Below are 19,436 nucleotides of genomic sequence, written 5' to 3' on the forward strand. Positions count from 1 at the left end.
TCAGTAAATCATGGCCTTTATAATGCATACTGTTCAGTGTATCCATGCATTTCTGTTCAGCTGCAGAACAGAAAAACTAAAATGGCAGTGACATAAATGAGACAGAAATTTATTTATTTATTTATTCTATTTTTTGTGAGGAAGATCGGCCCTGAGCTAACATCTACCAATCCTCCTCTTTTTTTGCTGAGGAAGACTGGCCCTGGGCTAACATCCATGCCCATCTTCCTCTACTTTATATGGGACGCCGCCACAGCATGGCTTGACAAGTGGTGCGTCAGTGCGCGCCCGGGATCCAAACCGGCGAACCCCGGGCCGCGACAGCGGAGTGTGTGCAGTTAACCGCTTGCGCTACTGGGCCGGCCCCCAGAAATTTATTTTTTATCATGTTAAGTGTCCAGGTAGAGAATCCGAGGCTGCATCGCTCGCCAGTGTCTCAGAGGCCCGGCTCCTTCCATCCTGCCTATCTGCCCTTTGTGGTCTTTCCTGAGGTCTGCAGTTGTTTCCTTCTGCTTGCTACATAGCAGAGGGAGGAAGGCAAAACAGTTGAAGAGGGCAAGGAATACTGTCCAACATATCTTGAAAGTTCCTAGACTTGACCACATGGCACTTCTTATAATTCATTGACCAAACTTAGTCATATGGCTGTATTTATCTCAAAATAAACCCAAGGAATAGTCAGTTTGACCTGTGCTCAACTAAACATTTTGGACTCCTATTACTATAGAATGAGAAAACGCTTATTAGGCTGCACTTCCTGTTGGCTGTAAGCTTGCTGTGTTTGTTGTTGTTGCTTTGTTCTTGTTTCCTCTTACCTCTGTGAGCACAGGCGTACTTTGAAAGATGTGCTTACCATGTGTCCAGTATCTGTTGGTATGGAGGTAGAGATCCTTTCAAATTATTAGGCAGCTATACTGAGGGAGACAGAAACCATTTTCCCTTTCTGAAAAGGGGAGGTATTAGTACTATTGATTAAGATATGGATTTCCTTCACTTTCAGCCAAATTGTAGCTATATGTTTCAGATTTTTGCTTTGATGGAAGGAAAGAAAAAACAAAACAGCCTCTAGTGACTGTTAGGGGAATGGGGTTTTCTTGTGGAACAATAAATTAATATTAGACAAGTCTACTCTGGGACCAAGATGGGGCCAAACCAAAACAAGAGCAAAGACAGAAACAAGAACTTGTCAAACAACAAAAACTATCACACATCCTCCTCTCCCAGCTAACATAAGTGACTGCTGCTTTTGTAGAAATTACAATTTTAGCTCCTTCCCAACTTCTAGATAAAATTATTAAGATATCCAGTCATATAATCACCTCTTATTTTCTGACAACATCCAATCCAGAACAAAACCATGCTTTCTTGAACCCTCTCCAAATCACTAAACAAAAGCTCAAATCCTATAAGAAACCTGTCCTAACACCTCTTACTGAGACTTCCCAAACCCCTGACCCCATGCTCTGCTCAATCCCTTGTTTCTGGGAGCCAGTAAACTCAGCTTTGTTCAACTGCAGCACGTTCTGCTCTCTTTGACTGAGGGGCATCAACATGTATTTGTAATTTTGGAGATACCCAGTCCATTAAGTTTATTTCTTTTGATACTAGTGTGACCCTTTATGTGTGGGTTTTGTCGTTTTATTTCACACAAGTAATTGATTTCTAGTGTTTGGGGCTCTAGCTGCTAGCTCCATATATCCACAAGCACATTTTTATAGTAGCTTTCTATGGACAATGTCCTGGTCTTTTTGGTGTTTTTTTTTTTTTTCAGTAACTAAAATAAATAATGTTACTAGTTTCTGTTAGTTGATATAATTTGGAACCCTTTGGTTCCATGTAAAAGAAAAACAATTTGGGCTAATTTAAAGGAAAAGGTAGGATTTATAATAAGTAATCCAGTGCATGTACAGGCAACCATATTTCACATCATAGCTGGCTCTCAGGAAAGGGCTGGAATTAGATACTGTCCCTGCCTGTTTTTTTCTTTTCTTTTCTCTATGTACTTCTTTTTCTGCTTTTTTTTTTCCTGTTGAGAATAGATCTCCACTTCTCCTTTTAAATGTCAGGCTAGGATAGCCACTCTACGGCTCCCAAGTCTATTACTCAGTCAAGACAACTATTCAAAGTGAATTAGAATTACCTGAATCTGGTCATGAAGTCAAAGAAGAGTTTCTGATTCTCCCAATTTGAGTCCCAGCGGTGGTGGCAGGATAAGGGGGCTCACATCATAGAAGAGAGGTTATTGGGTCCATTCCTGCAGAAAATTGTTGTCATTTGTGCAGAAAGCACTGAGGAGTCTACTATAATGTGTCATACTTCAAATAATCAATCACAAATTGTTTTTATTTTGGTGGGGTTTTAAAGTATTCATCTATTTATTTACTTATTGCACATTAATTTCAGGAAATTTGAAAAAAAAAATAGCGATATTTTGCCTTCCATTTTCCAAGATATAGGTAGCCCTCAATCTCCTCTTCTTTGCTCAAAATACTTCAATAAGCTATATATTGAAGGATTAAAAATAGAAAATGCTTTCCGAATTGCATTCATTTATATTTCCTTTGTTTGGGGGAGCCCTAGAGGGATGGGAGGAAGAGAACCTGATAATAACGGTTTACAAGGGGCAAGTCACTTCACTCAGAAAGGAGAGAAGAAAGAAAACGGCAGAAAGTGACAGGAAAGAAAATGAGATCTTTACCTGACTCACAGACAGGAATCTAGAGAGATTTTGGCTCTTGGGTGCCACTGGGGTTGTGTACTAAGTGATGAGCTCTGAAACAATGATGAGGGAGAAGAGAGCCCTTTATGAGTCAGTCTAACTGATTCGGGACCAACAGATAACCCAGGATAAAACTCAGAGCTGCAAGATGTGGCCGATGGAGGAGAGGTCAACAGAGTCACTGACAAGACCCTGACACTGGCAATCACTGGCAAGTCACTGGCAATCACTGGCAATCACTGGCAAGTCACTGGCAAGTCACTGGCAATCACTGGCAAGTCACTGGCAGTCACTGGCAATCACTGGCAATCACTGGCAGTCACTGGCAATCACTGGCAATCACTGGCAATCACTGGCAGTCACTGGCAATCACTGGCAATCACTGGCAATCACTGGCAGTCACTGGCAATCACTGGCAATCACTGGCAGTCACTGGCAAGTCACTGGCAATCACTGGCAATCACTGGCAGTCACTGGCAGTCACTGGCAAGTCACTGGCAATCACTGGCAATCACTGGCAGTCACTGGCAGTCACTGGCAAGTCACTGGCAATCACTGGCAAGTCACTGGCAATCACTGGCAGTCACTGGCAGTCACTGGCAAGTCACTGGCAAGCAGGTCTTACCCCATTCTTTGGGCGCCATGTGAACTTTGCAGATTCTTGTGCTACTTTCAAGAAGCAGAGCCCAGCAAACTGAATGAAATCGTCTTGTTTGTCAACCTGTCAAGCTGTATTCTTTTCAAATAATATTTTTATTGAAGAATAAGAGAGGATTGCACAAATCACATTTTTATTGACTCACCAAACACAGAAAGTGTACAGCGTGATGAATTTTCACAAAAATGAACACAACCGTGTGACCACAATTCAAATCAAGAAATACAATATCTCCTGCATTCTAGAGGCCTCCCGTGTGTCTGCTGGCCTTTATGTTGCTGTCCTCCAGAGTGAGACTATCCTCGCTGCTCACACCGTTAATTCGTGTTGGCAGCTCCTGGAATCACGGAACACACCGTCTCTTGTGTTTGGCCCCTTGTGCCTGGCGCCGTGTTGAGGACGTGCACCCCCGTTGTGGCAGGGGAGGTGTTCTGTCCACTGTCGCCGATGCTCAGCACACCACTGCGTGGATGTGACAACCCTATCTATCCGTTCTCTAGAGGACAGGCATTTGAGGTATTACTAGGTTTTGGATATTATAGATAATGCCTTTTTCATTCCTGATACATGTAATTTATGCTTTTAGTCTTACTAAATTTCCTTCAATTTTCAAATACATATTATTCCCTTTAAGTTTATATTTATTAATTTCTGTTCTTATATGTATTATTTCTCTTCCTTTATTTTCTTTGGTTTAATTTTAATTTCTATCAAGTTTATTTATTTCAATACAAGTTTAGCTCACATAAAAAATTTTTCTTTGGGGGCCAGCCCGGTGGCGCAAGCGGTTGGGTGCGTGTGCTCCGCTGCGGAGGCCTGGGGTTCACCGGTTCGGATCCCGGGTGCTCGGATCCCGGGCACGCACCAATGCACCGCTTGGCAAGCCATGCTGTGGCGGCATCCCATATAAAGTGGAGGAAGATGGGCATGGGTATTAGCCCAGGGCCAGTCTTCCTCAGCAAAAAGAGGAGGATTGGCAGATGTTAGCTCAGGGCTGATCTTCCTCACAAAAAAAAAAAAATTTTTTTCTTGAAACTCTTCCAATATAAGCATAAAAGATTTGTCTTGACTCCTGTCCTAGGTCTATTCACTTCTATATGTACCATTTTCAATTTCATTTAGTTTAAAATCATTTTTTAATAGATACTGTGATTTCTTCCTTGACCCATGGATTATTTAGAAATGAGTTGCTTAAGTTACAAACATATGGGAAATATTCTGTTTATTTTTCATTATGGGTGTCTATTTTATTTCTACTATAGTCAGAGATCATATGTTCATAATTTTAATTCTTTGAGAAAAAATGAGGTATGATTTATGGCTGAGCACATGATCAATTTAGTAAATGTTTCATATACCTTTGAAGATAATGTGAATTCTGCCGTTATTGGATGCAATGCCATGTAAATGTCAATTAGGTAAAGTTTGAAATTTTATTTTTCAAATATATTATCTCCCGAATGAGTATTTTGATCTACTTGTTTTGTGCCTTACTGAGAGAGGTATGTTAAAATTTATGACTATAATTGGAGATTTGTCTATTTCTTCTTTTATGTATGCCCATCTTTTGTTTCACGTATTGTGAGACTATGCTAATAAGTGAATATATAATGAGCGTGTCAATCCAAAGGGAAAGTTTATGAATTTAAAAATTTGTTCACTTATTAGCATAGTTGTTTTTGTCTTATTTTTACTTCTTATTTTAAACTCTACTTTTCATATAATATTACAGGTATTTCAGCTTTCTTTTGGTTAATATTTGTCTGTTATAAATACTTCCATCCCTTTAATTTTAACTTTACAATACATTTATATTTAAAGTGTGTGTCTTGAAAGTAGCATGGAATTATGTGTTTTTAATATAGTCTTATAAATTTGGAAATTATTCGGTCTACTTTTAATGTAGTTACTAGTATATGTGGGTTTAAATACACTGTTTGTTGCTATGATTCTTTTTAAGTTTGTCTCATATTTCTACATCCTTTCTTCTGTCCTCTTTTGGCTTTTGTATTAACCAACACTATTATTAATTAGCAATTAGTAATTATTATGTTATTTTCTCCTTCATCTTTATTCTTTTGTTAATTTATATATCTTTCTATTATTTAGAATAACTTAGGGATTAAATCACATATAAATAAATAAAGAGAGCACCTTGAATTACCGAGTCTAATATAAATTACTATTTAGCAGAAAATGCAAAGATCTTATTAATTACATTTATTTCTTCTGCCTCTTATGTAATCTTTGTCATGTATTTTAGTTTTAATTTTAATTCTGTATATATTTAAATCCCATTATTTGATAACCAACTAGATTTATTTGCATTGTTTCCCTGTGTTGCCCACTGTGATGGTTAATTTTATGTGTCCACTTGACTGGACCATGGGTGTACAGACATTTGATGGACCATCATTCTGGGTGTGTCTCTGAGGGTGTTTATGGATGAGATTGGCATTTGAGTAAAGCAGATCACCTTCCCTAATGTGGGTGGCCTGTGTTTAATCAATTGGAGATTTAAATACAACAAAAAGGCAGAGTAGGAGGGAACTTCTGCCTGACAGTCTTGAGCTGGGACGTTGGTCTTTTCCTGATTTTGGATTCACACTGAAAAATTAGCTCTTCTTGTTTCTCAACCCTGCCAGAGTTCAGGCTCGGACCTGTCAATGGCTGCCTTGGTTCTCAGGCCTTCAGACTCAGACTAGAATTACCCCGTTGGGTCTCCTGGGTCTCCAGCTTGCCAACTCATCTCAGGACTTCTTGGTCTGCGTAATTGTGTGAGTCAATTCCTCACAATAAATCTTTATGTATATAAAGAAAAATATATACAATTTGGCATATTATGTATATCACACACCCAGCTCATTTTTACTGGTACGTGCATTCCCATGGGTCATAGTTTCCTTATTTATCTGCAGACTTGCCTTTGGCTGACTGGAACATCTACCCAGAGATGTTCTGTCTACCTCCCTATCCTCATCTTTGACCATCAGCTAATGATTAACTGATACATTGGTACCAAGAGCTGTACCCTTTGCCTCAAAGAGGGCCAATTTGTTGTGCAACTTATCCTTCATATCACCGCAGTGAGATCAGGTTGGAGCTGGTGTCCTTCAGAGACTACAGACTTACATCTTACATTGCCCCTGCCCCATCCCGCTTGTGTCATTCTTCTTCTTCCAAGAAGATATCCCAAATAAACAACTAGAAACAATTTTCTTCCTCAGACTTTGCCTCTAAGGACCTGAGAGAAGGGGTTCTAAGAAGCAGATTGAACAGAAGCAATTCTGGAGTTGTATAATTCACCAGTGAGACGGCGATAGAGGCATCATTACCAGTCCTAGATCAAGTACTGATGATCCTGGGCGTGATTGGGCAGCGTGATTGCTCATACTTTTACCTAAGGTGGGCTGAGATGAGGTACAGGTGGAATAAGATTCACTAGTTGCTGCAAGTCATGGTCAATTAAGGTGTAGGGAAGAAAGGTTAATTATAAAGACCATGGAATGGGAATGTCTGTTTCATTGTAGAGAGAAAATGACAGGTTTGGTTCTATTAATCAACACTGTAAAGCAAAGTGGGAAATTCAGAAAGCCTTGTAGGCAGCATGGAAAGAGACCCTCATCATCTGTAGCCTATAGTCATAAACAGCTGAAGGTCAGACAAGGAACTTAATTTCATGAGTGGCAGAAATTCAAAGAAAGCTGAATTCCAAAGCTAAATAATTCTATTATGCTAAATTCAGGGCCCTCATAGGGAAGAAGTGGGACTCTTAGACTTGAGATGGAGATATATCAATAGGCTCATTTGAGAGCCTGGAATCCTCAGATACCCCTGAATCCTCTGAGCCTGCATTCTTAATTTTTGCATTCCTAATTTCTATTAATATATATTTTAATGCTAGAATTTGTACTTGATTCTATTTTATTGATTTAATTTCTTTCTTAGAATTCTCCATTTCTCTCTTTATTTTCTTGAAAATATTAGGCACATTTATTTTAAATTTATGTTTGTTAACTCTAATACCTAATTTTTTTGAGAGTCTGTTTCTTGTTTACTTGCTCTTGCTTTCTGGTTCTTCTACGACTCATAATTTGTGATTAAATGCTTGGTATTATATATGAAAAACTGTAGAGATAATATTACATTTTGTATTATCTTATCTTTCTCTATAGAAGGTTTACTTTTGCTTCTTGGAGTTAGTTTAGCTATAGGTAGAGTGTGTTAATAAATTATATGATCTATCTGATTGGAAAGTGCCAGAAATCTGAAACACATAGAAAACAAGAAAGCAAAAGAAAATTAATTTCACCATTTTTTTATTTGTGCAGGAAGACCTATTGATCTTTGTAGAAAATATTTGCCTCCTTTTAAAAGTGGAGGCTTATGAGAAATTCTAAGTTATACATAAAATTGTTATAAAAGCATAAAATATTGTACCTTCTGCAAACATATTTTGAGGAATTTTTTTGAAAGGTGAGGAAAAGATATTTTAGATGTTTGCAATTGAGGTGGTTAAGAATATTGTAGTAACTAAATAGGTTGAGTGTACAGACCAGGAGGTAAAATGCAAGCCAGGAGAAATTGAAGCACAATATGCCATCACAAGTTTGTTTGGGTAATTTTGATCAAGAGATCAAGAGAAAGGGCTAACAAAACCACAAAATAGCCTCTATAAAAAGCACATTAAAGAGGCTTTTGTAAAGACATTCTTTACAACAATGAAAAAAGAAGTCTGGCTGTGGACAAAGTGGATGTTGGGGTCCAAAGAAAATTACCAAACACCTAAACTAGTCATTGAAAGGTCTGGGAAGAACTATTGGAAGTGGATGATTGCGAAAAAAAAATAGTAATTTCGTGGTTTGTGATAGCAGTGAATAGCTGATAACTGCAATTCTATGAAGACTTTGTAGAGCCATCCCACACTGCAAACACAATCAGGGGCTGTATAGGCAGTGACAGCTCAACAATGTGAGCCGGTACTAAGTATAGGGTCTGTTGTTTGTCACAGCAGGGAATAGAGTTGAAGATAGTTCTGCTAAGCCTCACGCATTATAGTGATGGTCATTCTGTTGAGATTAATCTAAAAGCCATTTTTAAAGGATCCTATTCTCATAGTGAAGGGATTTGCTGTCTATTTCCTGAAACCAAGAAAATTTTTGTTGATTTTTTTCTATGTATTTTTCTAACTAGTTTCATTTTACAATCCTGAGTCAAATAATCAAATAAAACAATAGCATTTTAAGACAATGTGTATGCGTATATATATATAGCACCCATATGGCTATAAATTCCTAGTTTTATTATACATACATATGAATATGAATATATATGCATTGTATGTAGGTTATATTTGTATATGTGTATGTATGTGAGATACTGATATATCTATGTTATGCTATATAGCATATATAATACAATTATAATATATATAATGCTAAATTATATATACAATGCTAAACATCTTACAATGCACAAAATAGCTCCCCTCCTAACAAGGAATTATTCAGCCCCAAATTTGACACTGAGAAACTTTGCATAGATAAACTACTTATCAGAAATCAAAACTGAATATTATTATTTTCTTGCTATAATTTTAACAGGTGTATCAGGCAACAATGCTAATTGGGTGTCTACATTATGACATACACTGTCCTTTAAAATGAGGATAGAACTAGCACTACCCCAGTTCAAACAGCAACTCTCTTGCTGTCATCTTCCAGAATGTGTTTGTAATAATTAAATCTATGATAATTCTGATGTTAATGCTATTCCTTGGAAGAGTGAAATGCATAACTCTTAAAACTCTATGCAGAGGTCCTGACAGGATGACCACCTCAGCCCAGTCTTCCCAGGACTTTTCCAGTTTTAGCACTAGAAACCTGACATCAGGGAAACTCAGTCCCAGGCAAACCAGGATGGTTGTTCACCCTACTGGAAATGGTGGTAAACAAGATAGATAAAGCTCCTGCCTTTAAAGACATTGCATTTAAGTTTTAAAAAGCAGACAACAAAATATAAGTAAATACGTAAAACACATTCTTCCAAGTACAGATAAATGATTTATGAAGTGAAAAAGAATGAAATTCAGGATGACTCAAGATTTTGGTTGCAGCAACGGGGAGTGTAACTTTGAGATTAAGAGAAGAAACAAATAATAATTCAATTTAATGAAATGCCTAAACTAGTGCCTCAAGTCAGCCTTGATAAAGAACAAAGTGCATCAGAAAAGTACTCAGGACACCTGCATTCTGTTCCCAGAATTGTTAATAATTAGCTGGGTGAACCTAAATGAGCCACTTAACTTTTCTGGGCCTAAATTTCTTCACCTGCAAGTTAAGGAAGACTGGTAATTTAATCTCTGTGGTTCCTCCTTGGTCTAAAATTCCAGAATAGAAACTTCCCAATCAAGGTTTGAATTACTCATACTTTGTCCTCATACATAATAGATGTCATGTTACCCGTTTCTGTCCTGTTGCTACTCAAACAGGAAGTAGATAATAATTGGCCTTTTGCCTTTTGAACAATGTTATTTATTGTTTCATCAGAAGTTATATGGTGAATAGAAATTTGTTGTTGTATCACATTTTACCTGCCAAGAAGGAATAGCAGCTAATAATGGAACTGTTTACACCAAAATGCATTTGTACAAAAGAGCTTGCCTTCTGCGTGAAGCTGATGAGGGATTCTGAGCTAGTTCATTCCCTCCTCATGACTGCTTAAAACGACTTTCCATTTGCTGGGCAATCATTTTAAAAGCAAAGTGAAGTTTATAGTTTTATATCCATTGTGGCATATATAAAGGAGGCAAAGCATTTCCCAATGGGGGGATATTTAAACCGTTTTAGAGTGCAGTCATCATGAGCAATTATCTCTGCAGACTTGTCTTCCAGGGCCCTTTTCACTATACAGACGTATTAAGCCCATGCGCCTTAGAAGTCAATGATCTGGTCTGGAAATCAGCTCAGTTCCTTACTAGTTATGACACTATTGACAGGATAATTACCCTCTTTTATAACACAGAGATAATATTTCCTGTGTTATAGAGTTGTTTGTGTTTAAGTGTGATTATACAGATAAAAGGCTGAGTGCAGTACTTGAAACACACTAACTCCTCAATAAATATTTGCTAGAGCCATGATTATTTTAAAATCCAAAACCAGTCCTGTGGGACACGTTAATAGTAAAGAAATGGCTCACCATTTGGTACTACTGAGCAATCTTTTAACATACCTAAGTCACTTTTATCTATTATGCCAGAGTATTTATAAATGTAGTAAATTTCATGGTAGTCAGTAGGTTAGAGCTTGGATTTCAGCCAGTTCAGATCAGAGCTGTCTCTTCTAAATGTGGCAAAAGGCACATAACGGAGTAATATTTTTAGTTGGGAGTAAGTACGTATCAGCAAACATTAAGTGGACATGGGAACCATGAAATATGTGAAATTTGATGTGTTTAACCTAAATAGTTGACATGAAATATAAAATAGGGTTTAATCATTTTTAGAGAAAAAATGAAGACTATCACAGATTATAAGCAAAATCAATTCTTTTTCTCTTTATTGTTTTAATTACGAAAACAAGAAAATTGTTCACACTTTTCTAGAAAGAAAATTATTTTACACAGAAGAAAGCAGCTGATTTGAAACATGAAATAATCTTCAAAACAAAAGCTCAAGATCAATGTCTTGATATTTATAAGAGCTTTGCCTTATCTAAGGTTGAAAATTATTAATTGTTTTATAAACACAAATAAGGATTAAACACAAATAAAATGTCTTATGAAATTTCTCTTATGGTACCAATTAGGATGCACTCAAACTGCTTTATGTTTTATTTTTGCTCACAGACTGGATAGAGAAAAAAGTGAAATTTTAAAGATTTAATGTCGATTTTTGCAATTTTAAGAGGTTTATCTCCATGGGTACAATCTAATGTCATCTCCCCAAGTCTGCAAACCATCACTAACTTTTACTATTTCAACAACACAGGGATGAGAGGGCATTCATATCATATTTCCATTCCAAGAAGCAAGTATTTTCTGATCACATAAATCTGTCACTTCCAGGAAATATATAGAATAGAGTATTTTTTGAAAATAGATCATTGTAGGTCACAATACAATAACGAGTTTGACGTGACAATGAAAGAAAAACTACATAGAAAAATGCAAAATGAAACAAATCAAAACAGTAACTTCCTATAGTAAATAATTTAACATTTTTATATTATTAAATTTTTTTCTCCACATGAATACTCATAGAAGAGTCTATCCCCTTCTTTTTTCTGATCCTTAGAGATATCCAGCTTTCTGCTCTCCCTCTGCTGAAAGCACATATTAATTAGTATTTCCATCATTTAAAAAAATTGGTATATTACCTCTTGAAAAGTTGTCACTATTGTGAATAACGCTGCAATGAACACATGGGTGCATGTACCTTTACAAATTGGTGGTTTCAAGTTCTTTGGATAAATACCCAGCAGTGGGATGGCTGGATCATATGGCAGTTCTATCCTTGATTTTTTGAGGAATCTCCATACTGATTTCCATAGTGGCTGCACCAGTTTGCACTCCCACCAGCAGTGTATGAGAGTTCCCTTCTCTCCACATCCTCTCCAACACTGCATGATTTCCTTCATTAAGTAGTAGATAATAACAACAATAAACAAACACATAGGGACAGAGATTGGATTGGTGGTTACCAGAGAGGAAGGGGGGAGGGAAGAGGGTGAAAGGGATAATTTGGTACATGTGTGTGGTGATGGGTTGTAATTAGTATTTTGGTGGTGAACATGATGTAATCTATGCAGAAATAGAAGTACAATGATGTACACCTGAAATTTTTACAATGTTATAAACCAATGTTACTGCAATAAACAAAAAATTAAAAAAAAAAAAAAAAGTTGTCACTAACAAGAAATTGTTACCATGTATGAAGGAAACGTTAAAAGTGGTGTCCAAGGAAAGAAAGGGTTAATTCCTTTTGTGCTTGTAAAGCCATCAAGTTTTCAAAGATTCCCATTCCTTCTCAATAGGATCTCCTTAGGCAAAGCTCATCTCTGTGCACATATGAATATCTTCTCAGATGAGGCAAAGCTCATCTGTGATTATTCTTGGAGTATCTTGGTATCTTTTACATATATATTTGGGAGGGGGGCTGTTAGATGTTTGTCAATTGCACTTTAGTTTTACCAAAGATGCTATCCAATTAAGTAACCAAAAATGAGGCAGCACCTGAAAAAATAAAATTTTAACATACAGGTATAAATAATTATTTTAAGGTGGTGTGGATAACATGTTTTTCTATTTATAGCTTTTCTATTTATCTCTTCTTCATTCAACTACAGTAACAGAGGTAAAGAAAGGAAGGAGACAACTTTGTCCTCAAAAATATCTCAGCTTGGCCCATGTGTCATTAATTGCTAGAGCAAACACATGTATCAGGAAATCTATATATTCCACATATACATATATATTCCTTTCATATGAATTATATGTTTAATTATTTTTTATTTTTATATGTTTACTTATGAAATATATAAAATATTTAAATTTTATATTATATCAATATATTTTAGCAAAATAATTATTATTAATAGCTGAACAATATTATGAAGTACATCTAATCCTCAAATTTTAACAAGGATATAACTGAAGCTCAAAGAAATCAAACCTTTCTCTCAAAAGCATATAATTAGTTAGTGACAGTCCCCAAATGACATGGTATCAATTCACCAGTGTTTCTCAAACTTTTGAGGTCATAATTCCTTTTAATAAATAGAAAAATCTTATCCTTTTCCTAAAAACTTGGACATATCCCTTCCACCACAATATCCCAATTTGCTTCTTCAAGATTGTATGTTGATAGTGAGTAACCAAAAATTTGAAGGAAATTGTCTCTGGTTTCATCAACAAAGCTTCATGCTAATGAGAAAAATATAGCGATCTTGAAGAAAAACATTACCGGGATTTCATTAGACAAAGACTCAAATGATTGGTTATTTTATTTTATTTTTAAATATCATCATACTATCAATATTATTGGCACATTACAAAGACTATATTTACTATATGCAAAGAACTATTTATGTAAAGAACTATAAAGTAAAAATCTGAGCCAGGATTAAGTTTTCATTGATGAGAAAGAAATTTTTTTTCCTTTTCATGGATTCATCTACATATCCTAAAAGACTTCTTTTACTATTTTCTTGAAATAATTTCAGATTTACTGAAATATTACAGAAACAGTACAGAGTCCCACATACTCCTTACCTAGCTTCCCCCAATTCAAATAACTTATGTAGCCAAAATACAATTACCAAAACTGAAAAATTAATGTCAGTCCAATATTATTTACTATGCTACAACTTCATTTGGATTTCTGCAGTTTTTTTATTGATGGTTTTTCTGTCCCAGAATCAAACCTAGATCACACACATCATTTAGACCTCATGTCCTCTTAGTGTTCTCCAATCCAGAATGCTGCATAATATTTCCTAGCTGTTCTTCTCCTCAATACTTTTGAAGAGTGCTGGTCAATGATTTTGTATAATGTCCTTTAGTTTTAGTTTGTCAATGTGTTTTCATGGTATATATTTCCATCCTTTTACTTTTAAGCTATATATGTTTTTATATTTATAATTGGTTTCTTGTATACAGTATGTAGTTGGGTCTTTCTTTAAAGGACAGAAATCTTTCTTTTAACTGGTGTGTTTAAACTATTTCTATTTTAATCTGATTATTGATCATCAGTTTAAATCTATCACCTTTTGCATTCCTTGTCAGGTAATTTCAACATTTGTATACTATCTGAGTCTATTTCTGAAGACAACTATGTCTTTTGGAAGACTATTGTTTTATCCTTTTATAAGGTCCATAATTTTTTATTTCTTTTTTTTACTGATAGCCAGACATCTGTGTAGGAAAGCAGAGATTGAGGTAAATATAAGTACTTATACCTGGAAATGGGCACGTCTTTACTTTTCTAGGCCTCTAGGGTGTGGATTTGAGATAATCCACTTAGGAGTTATTGTTGCTGTTTTAAACTGTTAATTGTATTTTAAAGAAATTCAGAAATTAAAAAAATATCTTTTATATTTATTTCCAAATTTATCATTCCCTATGTTCTTTATTCCTGTATGTAGATCCAATTTTCCACCTGGGATCATTTTTCTATTTCTTGAGGAATTAATTTAATATTTCTTACAGTGATGGTCTACTGTCTCTCACTTATTGTTTGTCTGAAAATGTGTTTATTTCACACATTTTTTAAAGATATTTTTTTCTGAGTATTTATGATGTTCTATTCACTTCACACTTCCATATTTCTCACACATTGTCTGCTGTCATTATTATCTTTGTTCCTTTGAATGAAATGTGCCTGTTTCTGGCCTCTTATAAAATTTTCTCTTTTTCACTGATTTTGAACAATATAATTATGGTGTATCTTGGTATGATTTTTTTTTCTTTGTTTTTGTCCTGTTTAGGGTACACTGAGTTTCTTGGATCTGGGGATTCATAGTTTTCATCAAATTTGGGAAGTATTAGGAAATTATTTCTTCAAATATTTTATTATTTCCCTTCCTATTCCTCCTCTTTTTTTTGAACTCCTAACATCTGTGAGACATTTAATATTTTCCCACAAATTACAGAGGCCTGTATTCTATCGTTTTCTTTTCTGTGATTTGTTTTTGATAGTTGTTATTGCTATGTCTTAAATTCCACTGATGTTTTTTCCCAAATAGTATAATCGGGCCCAATCTTTCCAGCAAATTTTTTCATTTCAGCTATTGCGTTTCTTATCATTAGAAGTTCATTTGATTCCTTTTTAACTTCTATTTCTCTAATCATCTTAATTTATTTCCTTTAAGTAATTAAGATAGTCCCAGATAAACAGAAGCTGAGGGAGTTCATTATCTCTAGATGTGCCCTACAAGAAATGCTAAAGGGAGCCCTTTGGGTTGAAATGAAAGAATACCAGACAGTAAGCCATATAAAGAAATAAGGCTCTCTGGGAAAGGTAAATACATCAGTGAATATAAAAGCAAATATTATTGTATTTTTGGTTTTCAACTTCATTTTTTATTTCCTACAGGCTACAGAAGAAAAATGTATAATAAATTGTTAAAAATCAATGTTATTTGGCACAAAATGCATGAAGAAGCAATCTGTGATGACAACAAAAATATAAAGGAGAGAGGATGGAGGTGTGTAGGAGCAGTTTTTGTATGCTTTTGAAGTTAAATTGGTATTAATTCAAATTAGATTGTTTTAAATTTAGCATGTGAAATGTAATATCAAAGGTAACCACGAAGAAGCTATCTAAAAATTATACACACACAAAAAATGAGAATCAAAATGATTCATCATAAAAATCAGCTAAATACAAAGAAGGCAGTAATGAAGCAAATGAAGGACAAATAATATGTGAGACCTATATATAAGACCTACAGAAAACAAATAGCAAAGTGACAAAAATAAGTCCTTCCTTATCGGTAATCACTCTAAACATAAATGGATTGAAATCTCTAATAAAAAAGCAGAGAGTGGTAGAATGGATAAAAAAGAAAAACACATGATCCAACTATATGATGTCTGTAGGGGGCTGACTTTGATACAAACATACCCATAGATTAAAAGTGAAGGATGAGAAAAGATATCCCAGGCAAATTGTAAGCAAAAGAGAGCTGGGGTAGCTATACTATTATCAGACAAAATAGAGTTTAAGTCAACAACTGTTAAAAGAGACAAAGAAGGATATTACATGTTGATAAATGTGTCAAATCATCAAGAAGATATAAAAAATATGAATATATGGGCCTAATAACAGAGGCCCACAAAATATAAGAAGGAAATATAGAAAGAATTGAAGGAAGAAATAGACAGTTGAACAGCAATAGTTGGAGACTTCAATACACTACTTTCAAAAATTGGTGGAATATCTAGACAGGAAATTATTATGAAAATGGAGGACTTAAAAAACACTGTAAGCAATCAAGACCCAGCAGATATATAGAGAGCATTCCACCCAACAACAGCAAAATACATATTCATCTCAAGTAGACATGGAACATTCTCCAGGATAGACCATATATTAGGCCACAAAACAGGTTTCAATGGTTGGAGGCTAAAAATCAATAGCAAAAGGAAAACTGGAAAATCCAAAAATATGTGGAAATTAAATAACACACTCTTAAAAAACCAATGGGTCAAAGAAGAAATCACACACACACACACACAAATCAGAAAATACATAGACATAAACAAAAACCAAAACAGCACATACCAAAATGGATGCAGCAAAGACAATGCTCTGAGGGAAATTTATAGATATGAATTTCTAAATTAAAAAAGAAGAAAGATCTCAAATCAATAACCTAACTTTACACTTTAAAGAACTAGAAAAAAAAAAAGAACAAAATACACCCAAACCTAGTAGAAGGAAATAATAAAGATTAGAGCAGAGACAAAAAAAATAGAGGATAGAAAAATAATAAAGAGAATCAATAAAACCAAAATTGGTTTCTGAAAAGATTAACAAAATTGACAAATATTTCGCTAGACTCATACAGAAATAAAGAGAGAGGACACAAATAACTAAAATCAGAAATGTGAATGGGGACATTATACTAACCTTCCAGAAATAAAAAGGATTTTAAGATAATACTAAAAATCATTCTATGCCAAAAAATTGTCCTAGATGAAATGGATAAATTTTTAGAAACACACAGAATACTTAAACTGACTCAAAAGAGAGCAGAAAATCTCAATAGATCACTAATAAGAGACTAAATGGGTAACCAAAAACCTCCCAAGAAAGTTCAGGACCACATGGCTTCAATAGCGAATTCTACCAAACATTTATAGAAGAATTAGTATTAATTTTTCTCAAATGCTTCCAAAAAATAATAATAAAAGAGGAAGGAACACTTTCTAATTTATTCTATGAGTCCAACATTACCCTGATACCAAAGCTAGGTAAAAACATCACAAGAATAGAAAACTACAGACCAATATCCCTTATGAATATTGATGCAAAAACCCTCAACTTAACACTAGCAAGCCAAAAAAACACTAGCAAACCAAATAATCTGCTTATTAAAAGGACTGTATACCAGGATCAAGTGGGGGATTTATCCCAGAAATGCAAGGGTCTTTCAACACAAGATAATCAATCAATGTAACACACCACATTAATAGAATGAAAGGAAAGAAATATATAATCATCTTAATTAATGCATAAAAGTTATTTGACCAAATCTAACAATCTTTTATGATAAGTAACACTTATAAAAGCAGGAATAGAATGATCTTCTGCAACATGATAAAGGACATTTATAAAAGACCTACAGTGAACATAATACTCAATGATGAAAGATTGAAAGCTTTCCCCCTGTGTTAGTCTGCTAGGGTTGTCGAACAAAATAGCACAGACTGGGGGCTTAAACAACAGAAATTTATTTTCTCACAGTTCTGAAGGCTGGAAGTCCAAGATCAAGTTGCCATCAGTGATGACTTCTCTTCTTGGTGTGTAGATGACCACCTCCTTGCTGTGTCCTCAGACGACACTGCTTGCTAATTTTGAAAAAGTTGGGACTTCTAGAAAAAATATCCATGTGATCAATAAATAGCAACACATAGCATGAACACAAAAACTAATGATATACTATATAAAAAGAAAATATCAATGAAGGGGAGAAAAAATCATGGTATTTATTACTCAGGTTAATAAATCACAATCACAAATATTTCTTCATCAATAAAAATATCAAAATAAAAATTACATGTTATCTTATAGTAAACAACATTTAATCTTTCATATGTAAAATAAAAGCTATAGGATGTGAACAAAGTAACAGAAAAAAATTTATAGATTGGAAGTCAATAATATGAAAAGAAAGATAGAAGAACACACTTTGATGTAAAGAGAGTAGAAAAATAGCTAAACAAATCAAAAGGAAGTAGAGATACAGAAATAAAAAGTGAAAACTAATGGGAAAATATAATACATAGTTAAATAGTAAAATCAATATTTCTTTAAAAGCTAAACAAAACTTTAGCAATTATTTTTATAAATGGATAGAAGGCAGAAATTAACAATATCTAGAAAGCATATAACTATAGACATGAAAGCATTTAAAATTTATAAAAACACTTAGTACACCTTCATAAAATTAATTTTAAAATCTAATTAGGAAGAAAACAATTTTCTAGGTAAATTTAATTGGCAAAAAATAATTGAAGAAGAAATAGAAAACTTAAAAAGTGAAGAGTCACAGGAGAATAAAAACAACTACTAAATGCCTACACAAATCGCCACTGAGTCTGGATGGTTTTAGAATTTGGCTTTGACCAATCTTCAAGGAATAAACACTTAGATCTTATGAACAGAGCTCCAAAGCACAAAAAACAGTTGGAAAATTATAGATAATGAATTGAAATAACCCTGAAACTAGAACCAATAAAGGAGAGAACAAAACAATGCTAGAGACCAATATTACTTTAGAACATTCATGCAAATATCCTAAATAATATACTGACAAATCATATTACACAGTTGTTCAAATAGCAATACATCTTGGCCAAGAAGTGTCTGCTTAGCTATTGAAAGATGCTTTGATATTATGAATTTTGAATGCAATTCATTTCATTATCAGGAAAACTGCTCAGAGTTCATTAATACAGAAATAAGCTCTCTTGTAGCAACTCTTATTCAGACAATTATAATCTCTGAACAAAATATAAATAACAACTACTTGAAAGTATTGGAAATGAATCAAAATTAAGCAGACACTGGATGGCAGTCTACACTTGGGATAAGGGAACAGCAATGGTGAGTATCTGGTATCTGACTTTTCCAATTTTTTTTCTGGAGAATAAGCCCAGTCTTACTGATTTGAAGAACAAGAGGACAGAGACTAGGGTAAACAGCAGCTAAAAGGAAGAGGAAAAAAATCACAGGAAAAGAGAGCTGCAGTTGGAGACCCAAATTTTGTGAAAAATCTCTGCCCAAATCTCAAACTGATTCCTCAACTACATTTGCGTGGGGAAGACATCCAG

Source organism: Ceratotherium simum, chromosome 25 (assembly GCF_057802395.1).
Source record: "Ceratotherium simum simum isolate JZ-2026a chromosome 25, ASM5780239v1, whole genome shotgun sequence".
Classification (NCBI taxonomy): Eukaryota; Metazoa; Chordata; class Mammalia; order Perissodactyla; family Rhinocerotidae; genus Ceratotherium; species Ceratotherium simum.